This window comes from Cornus florida, unplaced genomic scaffold (genome assembly GCF_030987335.1).
Source record: "Cornus florida cultivar Cherokee Brave unplaced genomic scaffold, ASM3098733v1 CherokeeBrave_3.0.0_Hap2_Chr11, whole genome shotgun sequence".
In the NCBI taxonomy this organism is placed as follows: domain Eukaryota; kingdom Viridiplantae; phylum Streptophyta; class Magnoliopsida; order Cornales; family Cornaceae; genus Cornus; species Cornus florida.
The window spans coordinates 68,124,410-68,137,771 of NW_026775581.1; the positions used below are offsets into that span (position 1 = coordinate 68,124,410).

General features: G+C 35.0%; 1 long non-coding RNA gene across 18 annotated transcripts; it reads left to right on the top strand.

The window, feature by feature from the left end:
• Positions 1-561: 561 nt before the first annotated feature.
• On the top strand, positions 562-9,045 carry LOC132282819 (uncharacterized). 18 transcript variants are annotated; one of them, XR_009471888.1, is made up of 7 exons: positions 562-3,254; positions 3,429-5,270; positions 5,437-5,506; positions 5,583-7,998; positions 8,189-8,225; positions 8,325-8,374; positions 8,448-9,045. It is a non-coding gene; the product is annotated as an uncharacterized LOC132282819 (long non-coding RNA). The 18 variants fall into 18 exon arrangements; XR_009471889.1 differs by having other exon boundaries at positions 5,583-7,825; positions 7,928-7,998; positions 8,325-9,045; XR_009471884.1 differs by having other exon boundaries at positions 5,583-8,225.
• The last annotated feature ends 4,317 nt before the right edge of the window (positions 9,046-13,362 follow it).

Consider the following 13,362-nt stretch of genomic DNA (forward strand, 5'->3'; position numbering starts at 1 on the left):
ATGTACAAATTGCCCCCTAATACTAGTAATACATATACACAATCTATTTTTTTTTTAAATTTTAATTATATAAACTTTAAAATGCCCTTAATATATACTCTTAAAATCTGAAATTAATATTTTTTATTTTTAAGTATTTATTTATAACATTATTATTATTATTAATATTATTATTATTCACTTTATCCAACGGGAGAGAGGATATTATTATTATTATTATTCACTTTACTTTTGATTAAGGCTGGAAGCCTGGAACACGGTTATCGACAAATGGTCAAACGGGGATGTCGACAAACGGTCAAACGGTGATGGCGCGTAGACCTGTTCACATATATATATATATATATATATATACGGAGTAATATACTGTATTAAGGAATACTTATAATTTATATATTACACGTGGTTTATTTTCCACCGCCTATAATAAACGCGTATTGTATACTCCAATATTATATAGGGAAATTTGTCATCGTTAGATTAAAATCCACCGCTTAATCCTAGCCCTTGAAAACCACCATCGCTCTCTATAAATTCTGTCGGAAACGTCAGATTGCCATTAGCGACTCGTTTAGGTCTTGGGTTTCTGGTCGAATCGATCCTCTTTTGTGAGTTCTTATAGAGATATTAGGTTTATTTGTTTCGGTAGAAAATAATTTGCAGCTTTTACGATTGCATGGTTATATCAATGTTTTGATGCCATATTTCTTGGAATTCTGCTGTGTTGAATGAGGTCTTAAGCAAGACACAGATTTTTTTTGTGTTTTTCTCCGAACTATGTTCTTCGCTGGTTTGAAACTTTTTTGTTGAATTAAATATTTAATTATTATAATTACAAATAATTTGATCTTTAAAAATTTCGAGGTATGATTATCCATTATTTTACATTCATGGGAATTCCTACAATATTAATTTGAAGTTTCAGAAAAAACTGTTTCTCTTTTATTTGGAAGAAAATAACATGCCATATTGGAATTCTCTCGTGGTGAATGATTTATTGGTGATTGGGTGGTGTTTACTTTTTAGACGAAGATTTTCTGTGTTTTTCTCAAGATTTTGTTCTTTACTGGTTTGGAACTTTTTGTTGAATTAAATATATGATTGATAATCCATAGATACTCTCTATCTGTTTCACACTCCACTTATATATTTAATTTCTAGCAACCTAATTCACCATACAATTAGGGTTAGGACCATACAAGTAGGGATTTGTTGGAAAGATACTTATTTTGGATGATCTCAGAACAACACACAAAATGCAATGCATGCAAATACCTAGGAGGCACCCCCCTAATTTTATCAAGTGATTATATGTCTTTAATCTTACACGAAGTCACCTTTTTTAAATCCTTCGTTCCTAGGTTTTTGTAGGTTGTGCGTTGCTGATTAAATTACCTACTTATCTGCAAATTGACTTATTTGCACTGGATGAAAGTCCATCAGTCTATGTATTCCGAAATAATCAATAAAAGCTCAATATTAACACCCAATTCTCCCTACACAGCCCATCAAAAAAAGAGTTTTCTGAAGTTGCAATAGAATTTCAGAGCTGATTTTCATCTTAGATTCTTAGATTCTTGAGATGTGGTAACTCCAGGAAACAACTAGAAAATGCGATTTTAATAGACACAAGGACAATAAAAAAGCATAAACACCAATCATGAATTGTCAACATAGATTCTGTTTCTTCAAATTAGCAAGAATTCCTCCGCATCCCGAGATCCTTTATGATTTAGAACCCTCTTTCCTCCATTTCGCAAGATTTTAATTGGATTAAATACCAATTGTTCTCTGCAAGTAAGTTGACTGTATTAACTCGATTTCTTAAAATTTGTTTCAACAATAGTACATTGAACATATTTCGACCTTGTTTTCTATTTTTTGTAACTTCTAGAATAACATAGCTGCAGCGAATAGTAGCATCATAAGTCAGCTATTGAATTTAACTCCATGACTAACATCACAATAACTTTTCCTTTACCTAGTCTTCTACTTCTAGTTCTTTGGTGTACTTTTGTCTCCAAAGAGAGATACATTAAGAACATTGGCTATATGAGAAAAACTTGAACTCCTAATTCTGTAAACATTTATCAAATATTTTTCATCGATGGACTCCCCCGGGCCCTCATCCTCCTCCTCCCACGGGACACACATGCACGCAGTTGCTTGCCACACAAAATACAATGCACAAAAATACATAAGAGGCACTCAAATCCCATCATTGATTAAATCCTCGTTTGTCTATTAGTTCTCAGTTTCTCTTCAGTGCAGGACACAGCAGTTTGGTAGCTCGCAAGGCTCATAACCTTGAGGTCACGGTTTCAAATCCTGTATCGGCAAAATTCTTTTTATGCTTGGTTTTTGTTTTTTCGCCAGTGTGAATGAGTTCCTTTTGCTGGTTGGTCAATACTTTTTTGCTTGTTTGCAGTCTATTACTTGAAGATGGACTTGGTGAAAGTTAAAGAGCCTTTTAAATAGCTGGACTTCTTACTTGTTTTGTTGGAATGTATCCTGCGATTAGTTGAGAATAAAAGAGAGAATCTAATTTGCAGTTTTAGTTTTTTGTTCTTCTTGATTTTTGCTGGAACTATCTTTTTGGTGCTTACATACACTTGCTATTTTACTTGTTTGTAGTCGCTTTTCTTCGATCTGACCTTAAGAATGATTTCAAGTACGGTCTTTTGGAAGAGCTAAGAGAATCTCTACCTGGTTGTACTGCAGGAAATGATCAATCTTTTGCTCTTTAATTGTTATAAGCATGGCGAGAATGATATATAGCTGTTGTTGTTATAGAACCTTCTGCTTGATAGTTTGTGTTAGGATATTGAGTGAGTGGCATATTTTACCCAAAACCTGAATTGCAATGTGTCAAAGTGCCTGGAGTTGTTTGTGAACATATATTCTTTTTTGGATATAGCTATTACTGTTGCTTGTAACTACATCTTGTAGGGGTTCCAGGACAGTTCTGGATGGTTCAATAATTCTATATACTGTTAGTAATGATGCATTAGGTTTTAACTGTCAACTTTGAGCTCTCTTTAGGATTAACTAAAGATGCTGTTCAGGAATGCAGTGCTTCTCCTTGGATGAGACTGATTGGACATCAGTTGATCCCTTCTGATACGTAGAGATCCCTCTGCTTTTGATATGGTGAGATGCAGCAGCTACCTGCAACCTGCTGCAGCAACTGTTTACTTGTTACCTCTGGCTTACATTTGTGCTATTTTGGGAAAACCTTTGTTGAGTTGGGCCATGTGAGTTTTTTTTTTTTTTTTAATCAGATCAGCTTTTTCGTCATCGGTGTTTTGAGATTCTCTTATGTTGCATTTCGTTTTCAGCTTTATGTTCAACTGTGGTTTTAGGTTACTGCAGAAACATGCATATACTGAATTGTTTCTAATTTGGTAATTTCTTTTGTGTCTTTGTAGATTGTAACGATACAGGATGTAGGAACACATTAGAGAGGTTTATTATTTGACTCTTTCTCCACCTACAAGCTATATGTTCTTTCCTTTCCAGCTTCTTTCTAAGCAAAATTATTCAGTGTTGATGGATGTACGCAAAACCTTGGTATCTTGTGTTTTTATATTACCTACCTTACACTTCACTTCCAATTCTCTCTTCTTTTTTTTTGTATTATCTTCCTTACCAATGATTTTTATATCTGCTACTCGCAAATTTAGGGTATCATATATTTACGTTTTAGCATGTATGAATGAGTTTCTTTTGCTGGTTGCTCGTTCTTTTTTGCTTGTTTGCAGTCACTTGAAGATGGACTTCGTGAACGTTACAGAACCTTTTACATGGCTGGACTTCTTACTTGTTATTGGACTGTACATCTGTGATTAGTTGAAAACAGAAGAGTATCTCATTCTCTGTTTTTGTTTTTAGTTCTTTGATTTTGCATGACCTCTCTTTTTGGTGTTTTTACAGACACTTGTTATTTTGCTTGTTTATAGTTGATTTTGAGAGTGGTCTTTTGGAAGAGCTGAGAGAACCTTTTGGTTAGACTGCAGGAAATGATCAATGTTTCTGTAAGTTTGTATTCGAATATTGAGTCATTGGCATATCTTACCCAATACCCGAGTTTTAATTTATTAAAGTGCCTCGAGTTGTTTACGGACATTTTTTGAAGAAATGGCAGACAAAAAATGATATGATTATGTGGAATATTTGCATCCTCAATCGCACAATTAGGTATCAGGTAAATGGACTTTAGTTAATACCTTAGTTTGACCTTTGATCTTTGTTTGGCTCATAAACTGTTTTGATTCTAAACTTTTTAAGTTTTAGATTTTTTTCAAAAGCTTGGAAATTATTCTTTGATTGATCCAGAGAGCTTGTGGCTGGCAGGCATTCGATTGGTCTTGGTTTGTACTAATTTACGTTTAGATAGTTGTGTAGTATATTTGGTATTATTTCACCATCTTTCCAATTTTTACTGCTGTGTTTAATCTTCCTTCATCAATATTTCTATTTTCCATCCGCCATTTGTTCAGGAAATTTGCGGATCTTTCTTACTTGAAATATAGGTGAGGATTAGAATTCCTTTGCAATTCATTATAAATGGGTTATTCTATTTGTACAGATATAGTGGAGAGGTGCATTAAATCCTTTTTTATCTTTTAGTTCTCAGTTCGTCTTTAACGCGGGGCAGAGCAGTTTGGTAGCTCGCAAGGCTCATAACCTTGAGGTCATGGGTTCAAATCCGGTCTCCGATGCATAATTTTTATGCTTGGTTTTTTAATATTTTTTTTTTACCATATATGAATGCGTTTCTTTTGCTTGTTGCTCGTTACTTTTCTGTTTGCTTGCAGTCACTTGAATATGGACATAGTGAAAGCTAAAGAACCTTTTTTGTGGCTGGACTTCTTACATGTTCTTGGAATGTACATCCTGTGATTAGTTGAAATCAAAAGAGTATCTAATTCTCTGTTTTTGTTATTTGTTCTGTCGGCTTGGATTTTGCTTGGCCTCTCGTTTTGGTGTTTACGGACACTTGTTATTTTGGTTGTTTTTAGTTGATTTTGAGAGCGGTCTTTTGGAAAAGGTAAGAGAAACTTTGCCTGGTTAAACTGCAGGAAATGATCAAATGTTTCTGTAAGTTTGTACTACGATATTGAGTCATTGGCATATCTTACCCAAAACCTGAGTTGTAATGTATCAAAGTGCGTTGAGTTTATGGACATTTTTTTTGAAGATATGACGGACAAAAAAGGAGAAGATCATTGTGGAATATTTGCATCCTCAATCGCACAATTAGGTATCAGGTAAATGGACTTAAGTAAATAACTTAGTTTGACCTTTGATCTTGGTTTGGCTCATAAACTGTTTTGATTCAAAACTTATAGAATTTTTTTTTGATAGCTTGCAAATTATGCTTCAAATGAAAAAGATAGCTTTGATTGAATGATTAACAGATTCAATTGGTTTCAGGTAATATTTAGTTCAGAGTTAGAATTCATTGATTGCATGGTTGATAGATGGAATGCCTGCGTGACTTCTGGTAAGCTTCGATCAATCGTGCTTATCAGACCTACGTATTAGGTACCTGTATAATAGTAGTGGGTGTTTTTATGTAGGATCTCAATGAATGCCAGTAATGCTCGATATGTGTCATAGTGCAGTCTGGACCTTGTGGTAGGCAGCATTCGATTCGTCATGGTTTGTGCTTATTTAGGTTTTGAAAGTTGTGTAACAGTATATTTGGTATTATTTCACCTTCTTCCCAATTTTTACCGCCATGTTATTCTTCCTTCATCTATATTTCTCTTTTCCACTATTTGTTCAGAAAATTTGAGGATCTTTCTTGCTTGAAATATTAGGTGAGGATTACTATTCCCTTACAATTCATTATAAATGGGTTAATCTATTTGTGCTTATATTTTGTATTATTTCACCATCATCCCAATTTTTGCCGCTGTGTTTATTCTTCCTTCATCTATATTTCTCTTTTCCACCATTTGTTCTTAAAATTCATGGATCTTTCTTACACTGAATATTAGGTGAGGATTGCTATTTGATATAGTGGGGGAGCATATTAAATCCTTGTTTGTCTATTAGTTCTCGGTTCTTGTCTTCAGCGTGGGGCAGAGCAGTTTGGTAGCTCACAAGGCTCCTAACCTTGACGTCATGGGTTCAAATCCCGTCTCCGTAGCTTTATTTTTATTCTTGGTTTTTTATTTTTTATTTATTTTTAACGTGTGTGAATAAGTTTGTTATGCTGGTTTTCCGTTACTTTTTTGCTTGTTTGCAGTCACTTGAAGTTTGGCTTGGTGAAAGTTAAAAGAGTCTTTTGTGTGGCTAGACTTCTTCCTTGTCTTTGGACTGTCCATCCTGTGATTAGTTGAAAACAGAAAATAGTATCTAATTCTTTGTTTTTGTTTTTTGTTCTTTTTTTTTTTTCGCTTGACCTCTCTCTTTGGTGTTTATAAATGCTTGTTATTTTGCATTATTTGTAGTTAATTTTGAGAGCGGTCTATTGGAAGAGCTTAAGAGAACCTTTACCTGGTTAGACTGCAGGAAGTGATCGATGTTTCTGTAAGTTTGTTTTAGCATATTAAGTCATTTGCATACCTTACTCAAAACCTGAGTTGTAATGTATCAAAGTGCTTTGAGTTGTTTATGGACATTTTTTTTGAAGACATGGCAGACAAAAAATTGAGATCATAATGGTGGAATATTTGCATTCTCAATCGCACAATTATGTATCAGGTAAATGGACTTCAGTAAAAGCCTTAGTTTGACCTTTGATATTGGTTTGGCTCTTGAACTATTTTGGTCTTAAACTTAAAGTTTTAGATTTATATTATTTTCGAAAGCTTGGAAGTTATGTGTTGTTCGATCCAGAGCTTTGATCGAATGATCAACAGATTGAATTTGTTTCTGTTGATATTTTGGTCAAAGTTAGAATGTGTTGATTGCACGGTGGATAGGAGGGTGAATTCCTTTTAGACTTCTCTTAGGCTTCGGATCAATCGTACTTGTCAAACCTACGTATTCGGTGCCTGTATAATAGTATTGGCGTCTTTTTATGTAGAATCTCATAGAAGGCCGGGAAATGTCATGGTGCAATTGGTACCTTGTGGTAGGTAGATTTCGATTCGTCTTGGATTGTCCTTGTATTTGGTATTATTTCATCATCCTCCCAATTTTTACCGCTGTGTTTATTCTTCCTTCATCTATATTTCTCTTTTCCACAATTTGTTCTGAAAATACATTGATCTTTCTTACACTGAATCTCTTTTCCACAATTTGTTCTGAAAATACATTGATCTTTCTTACACTGAATATAAGGTGAGGATTGCTATTCCTTTACAATTCATTACAAATGGCTTCTTATTCTATTTGTTCAGATATAGTGGGGGAGCATATTAAATCCTTGTTTATCTATTAGTTCTCAGTTCTTGTCTTCAGCGTGTGGCAGAGCTGTTTGGCAACCTTGACATCATGGGTTCAAATCCTGTATCCACAGCTTTCTTTTTATTCTTTGTGTGTTTTTTTAACATGTGTGAATAAGTTTGTTATGCTGGTTCTCCGTTGCCTTTTTGCTTGTTTGCTGTCACTTGAAGATTGGCTTGGTGAAAGTTAAAGAGCCTTTTGCGAGCTAGACTTCTTCTTTGCCTTTGGACTGTACATCCTGTGATTAGTTGAAAACAGAAGATGGTATCGAATTCTATGTTTTTTTTTTTTGCCTGACCTCTCTCTTTGGTGCTTACAAATGCTTGTTATTTTGCTTTATTTGTAGTTGATTTTGAGAGCGGTCTATTGGAAGAGCTAAGAGAATCTTTACCTGGTTAGACTGCGGGAAATGATCGATGTTTCTGTAAGTTTTTTTTAGGATATTGAGTCATTTGCATATCTTACCCAAAACCTGAGTTGTAATGTATCAAAGAGAGTTGAGTTGTTTATGGACATTTTTTTGAAGACATGGCAGACAAAAAATTGAGATCATAATGGTGGAATATTTGCATTCTCAATCGCACAATTATCTATCAGGTAAATGGACTTCAGTAAAAACCTTAGTTTGACCTTTGATCTTGGTGTGGCTCTTAAACTATTTTGGTCCTAAACTGTTTAAGTTTTAGATTTATATTATTTTTGAAAGCTTGGAAGTTGTGTGTTGTTCGATCCAGAGAGCTTTGATGGAATGATCAACCCGATTGAATTGGTTTCTGTTGATATTTAGGTCAAAGTCAGAATGCGTCGATTGCATGGTGGATAGGGTGAATTCCTTTTAGACTTCTTGTAGTCTTTGATCAATCGTACTTGTCAAACCTACGTATTCGGTGCCTGTATAATAGTATTTGCGTGTTAATATGTAGAATCTCAAAGAAGGGTTCGGGAAATGTCATAGTGCAATCGGGACCTTGTGGTAGGTAGCATTCGATTCGTCTTGGATTGTGCTTATATTTGTTTTAATTCGTCTTGGATTGTGCTTGTGGTAGGTAGCATTCGATTCGTCGTGGATAGTTAGTCAATCCTTCTTTCATGACACCTTGGAGGTGCCTTGTGTCGGATTACACTAACGGTTTGGAAGTTGAAACGGAAATGTTTCGGATGTGGGGAGCGACATTTGCATGACATTGCACTCCATTAACATATATGATGTGTATATGTTTGGATGACATTCGTTATATACTTGTCATTATGGTTGTTGACATGCACTCCTTATGGTATGACCCCGTCCCTTTTTGTCTATTCTTTACGTGGATTCACGGGGTTACAAGAAGTGTGTCTTAGAGACTTCCTACTGAGCTTATGCTTACCCCATTATTTCAACATTTTTCAAGTTCGGGGAAAGAAGTGGCAGACGACAACCCACGACAATTCTAAACTGGATTGGAACTTTTGTTTGTATCTTTTGTAATGATGAGATGAAATTTGTACAATGTTGCACATGTAGAAATTGTGGAAGCAAATGGAACACGTGGAATGTAAATTTTATGAACTTTGTTATCTTGTAAGAGACTATGCAAAATTATTTGTAATTATGTTGTTAACGAACTTAAGTAAAGGTTGTAATCTGTATTCTATGATTTCTTATGTGTTGGGACATGATTCATTCAGTTTAAAAGTTCTATAGCAAGCCTTATGCATAGTTTCAAGTTTCATGGAAGTTCAGCTAAAAGTGCAGCTCGCATTACCATTTTGGTCACAACCGGCCGACCGAAATGGTCATTTTGGTTGACCAGTACAGGAGCTATTCCGGCAGACCGAAGCTCCATTTCGGTGGATTGGTTGGCTGCTGGTTACTCATTTTTTCCCCTCTTTCCGGCACAATTAACCACAAGTTTTAGAAGGTCACCTAGAGTTTTAATGGATCATAATTTTGACGTATTAATGATGTAATAACCCTGGACTTAATGGAATTGACTTAGGTGATCTCGGGTTCGGGTAAGGACCCAGTTAGCGGTTCGGACCTACTGGTTCGACATCAAAATAAGGCAATTTTTTTTTAAGGTGGGAGGTTGAGATTTTAGAGTCTCAGGACGCAAAAGGCCATTGAAAAGGAACAGAGGTCGCACATGTCGCAGCTGGGATGGATACGATGAAATGGCAACTTCCCTTGGGATATGCCAATAAGAATGGCAACGGGGCGGGTTTGGAACGGGTTTATGTAAACCCGTCCCCGCCTCGTTGGATTTTTTATGAATCCATCCTCGCCCCGTACCCACAATGGGTTGAATTTCAATAATCTATCCCCACTCCGTTGTGAAATGATTGACCTTATGCTCGCCCCGTTCCAATAAATATATATATATTTTTTACTTAATTCATGTGGTGATTTCATATCATTCAGAGTCAGGTATTTCATATATCTGGAAAAAAAAATAAAAAAATTCCTCTTTGAACCATGCTTTAAAATTTTTTTTAAGTAATCTTTGAATTTTTTTAAGTAATCACTTATTGTGATACCCTCGAATTTTTACGTGTAGGTTGGTCAGACCCACACCTAAAGATCCGAGAATATCAAAAATGATTTGGCAATAAACGAGCACAGAATACAAGATGAATAAAAATAATAAATAATTTACTGAAAAAAATTATATTGATTAAATATTCCTTCCTTATAAAATAAATTCAATAAACTTAAATTTCTAAAATATAACTCGACAATCCTGTATGTCAAAGACCCTAACCCATAAACTACCAATCCACCAATTCATACATAATTAACCTAACATGTAATAATAAATGACAACACTGCTTATAATTAGATAAGATGAATAGATAAAAGATAAGTCTCCAAACTGCGGATCCTCAATCTCGAGATTGGAACTTCTAACAGCCTGAAAAATAAAGCGTGGGTTAGACCTACGAGCAAGTTCCCTCTACCAAGTCTCTGAAAATTAATAAATAGAATATCTCTAACCAAAACCATCCTAACTAAAATTTTAATATTAAGATGATACATATATATATAGATAAATAAAAAGGTTAAGTTCATTTAATACATTCCCAGAATGCTAAGAATTATGAATAATGATTAAATCATATCCATATTTATAACCAATCATCAAGTAGAATTGCCTTATAAGAGGAACTCCTTTAAATCTTAATTTCATTTTAAATAGTTAATTAACCATTAAATAATAAATTATCAAATCAAGGAATTTGTTCCTTTAATCCCAATTCTGATATCTTCAATTGTGTGATTTTATTTATACAAATCACATTGCATTAATTTTATACTCTGACAACTCATCCATGCCTTCACAAGTATGTTTTTATTCATACTATAACATAACATAATAACCTCTAAACACTAGTTCGTTCTAATAAAAGTATTTATTTCCTCCAAATCACAAAAACAATATCCATAGACATATATTTATCCATCTAACTTACTTAGCAATTTATTTATGCTTTGACAAATCATCTATGCCTCTATAAGGATGTTTTTATCAATACAAATTAAATGACAATATATTTATGTATTGGCAACTAATCCATGCCTCCAAAAATATGTTTTTGTTCATACTATGAATGAGCAAATCTTACATGTTTTCCATGTATGTATTTTATTCATACAATTAATAAGGCAATTTGTTTAATGCCTTTGGTAATTCATCCATGCCTCCAATTTAACCATATATCGACATCATAATAAATACATAATCAAACAAACAATAGACATCCCATGCAAATTATAAATATGAATAAATTAAATAAAACAACCTACTATGTTTTCCATTCATAATATCACATGTAAGAGCATGTCACATCTTATATCGCAACTTATTAGTTGATTAATACATGTTTACCTAAATACCACGATTTTAAACATGGTTACTTTTATCTTTTCTCATCAAATCATGATTCATGTGAATTTAATACAAATATCAAGCAATTAAATCATATATAATATTTTTGAAACTATAGAACGTGATAGAACGTGTTCGGGACCTTTGGTAATCAATTTGAAGTAATTATGAAAAGTTCCAATGCAATTAGCAACTCCAGTGCTCAAGTGCAAATCACATGGCTCAAGCACACCCTCGAGTGCTATTTTGTGCTCGAGCGCTACCTTCGAGTGTTGTTCCGACAGTAGCGATTCAGCCTTTGTAACTCATCCGTTTCGCCTCCGATTCGTGTACTAGCAATCCTATTTAATCATAGGATATCCTAACCCATTATTACGCATCTAATTTATGCATTATAATCAAGTAATAATATGTTTTAATTCAATTCAAACATTCACAACCAAAACATATAAATACATATATACATATACATACAACTTGTTTCGTTCCATACGTTTAACCTTTTGTCTAAGTGAATTAGCATGCTAAATAAATCTATATGATCTTGATACCCAAGGTGCAGAATTTATGGTTTATAAGAAGAGAGATAGAAAAGAACTTGCTTGAAGGTTTCGAAATGAAGCCAAAACCGCAAGTTTCCTAATTCTGATCTGCAACTCCGGCTCCTACCTCGTTGTCGCCGTCCTTATCCTTGGTCCGTCTTGCTCCTTGCTTGACCTCTCTTCTCCTCTATCTTGGATCACTCTCTCTCTTTCTCGCATCTCGACTGCCTCTTTTCCTTATCTATTTTTATTCTCACGTAAAAACCCAACAAAGATTATACACACACACACAAACACACACATATATATATACACATACAACCCTAGTCTTCTCCTAGTTAGACTAAATTACGTGCCATATATATATATATATATATATCTAATGACCCACTCCACCACATGGTATGATATTGTCCGCTTTAGGCCTGAGCCCGCACGGTTTTGTTCTTCAGTTTCACCCCAAAAGGCCTAATACCAATTGGAGGTGACACACTTACATATAAGCACTTCACCTTTCCTCTACTCAGGCGATGTGGGACTGTGCACCCGTAGCTCGCCAGTGTGATAGCCTAACAGTGTCTCTTGCACCTGCCCACGGCATACCCTCCCATAGGGTCATCACACTCCACCCGCCTTGGAGGCCCGACGTCCTCGTCGGCACACTTCCGACTGGGTCAAACTCTGATACCATTTGTAACGACCCACTTCACCACATGGTATGATATTGTCCGCTTTGGGCCTGAGCCCACACGGTTTTGCTCTTGGGTTTCACCTCAAAAGGCCTCATACTAATTGGAGATGACACACTTATATATAAACATTTTACCTTTCCTCTACCCAGGTGATGTGGGACTTGTGCACCCGTAGCTCGCCAGTGTGGTAGCCTGACAGTGTCTCTCGCACCCGCCTACGGCACACCCGCCCACAAGGTCATCACAATCCACCCCCTTTGGAGGCCCTATGTCCCCGTCGGCACACTTCCGACTGGCCAGACTCTGATACCATTTGTAACGACTCATGGCGCAAAATACATATTTATATCCTTACCAACTATAGGCTATTACCTAAACATAAAACATAAATATTTACATAGTGAGGTGATAACCTCGTTTCCTTTCCAGTCAACATTACTCCCTTTGTGGGAGACAATTTGGGTAAAGACTTACTTTTAAACTTCCAAACTCTAATATGCGAGTTTACTATTAATACAATTATTCTGCCTACTCCGGTAATACACACAAAATCTCGAACAAAAATAATCCCTTTGATTGTATCATTTAATATATGTAGGACCCAACAATAAATATTATCCCTCCAATTACACAATCACCATACAAATCCTTAAATTGTGTCATATTATTGGTATAGATAAACTCTGTAAATATTAACTACTATTCTCAATTGTCCATATTATTTAAGACTCCTTTTTGCCGCATGTAAATGTTATAACGAGTAAACCACTTTGTCAATTTACCAGTGATGACCCCAAATGGAAATAAACTTCCAACACCACCTTGATACTCTCAAGTCTACCCCATTCTAAGGTAACATTC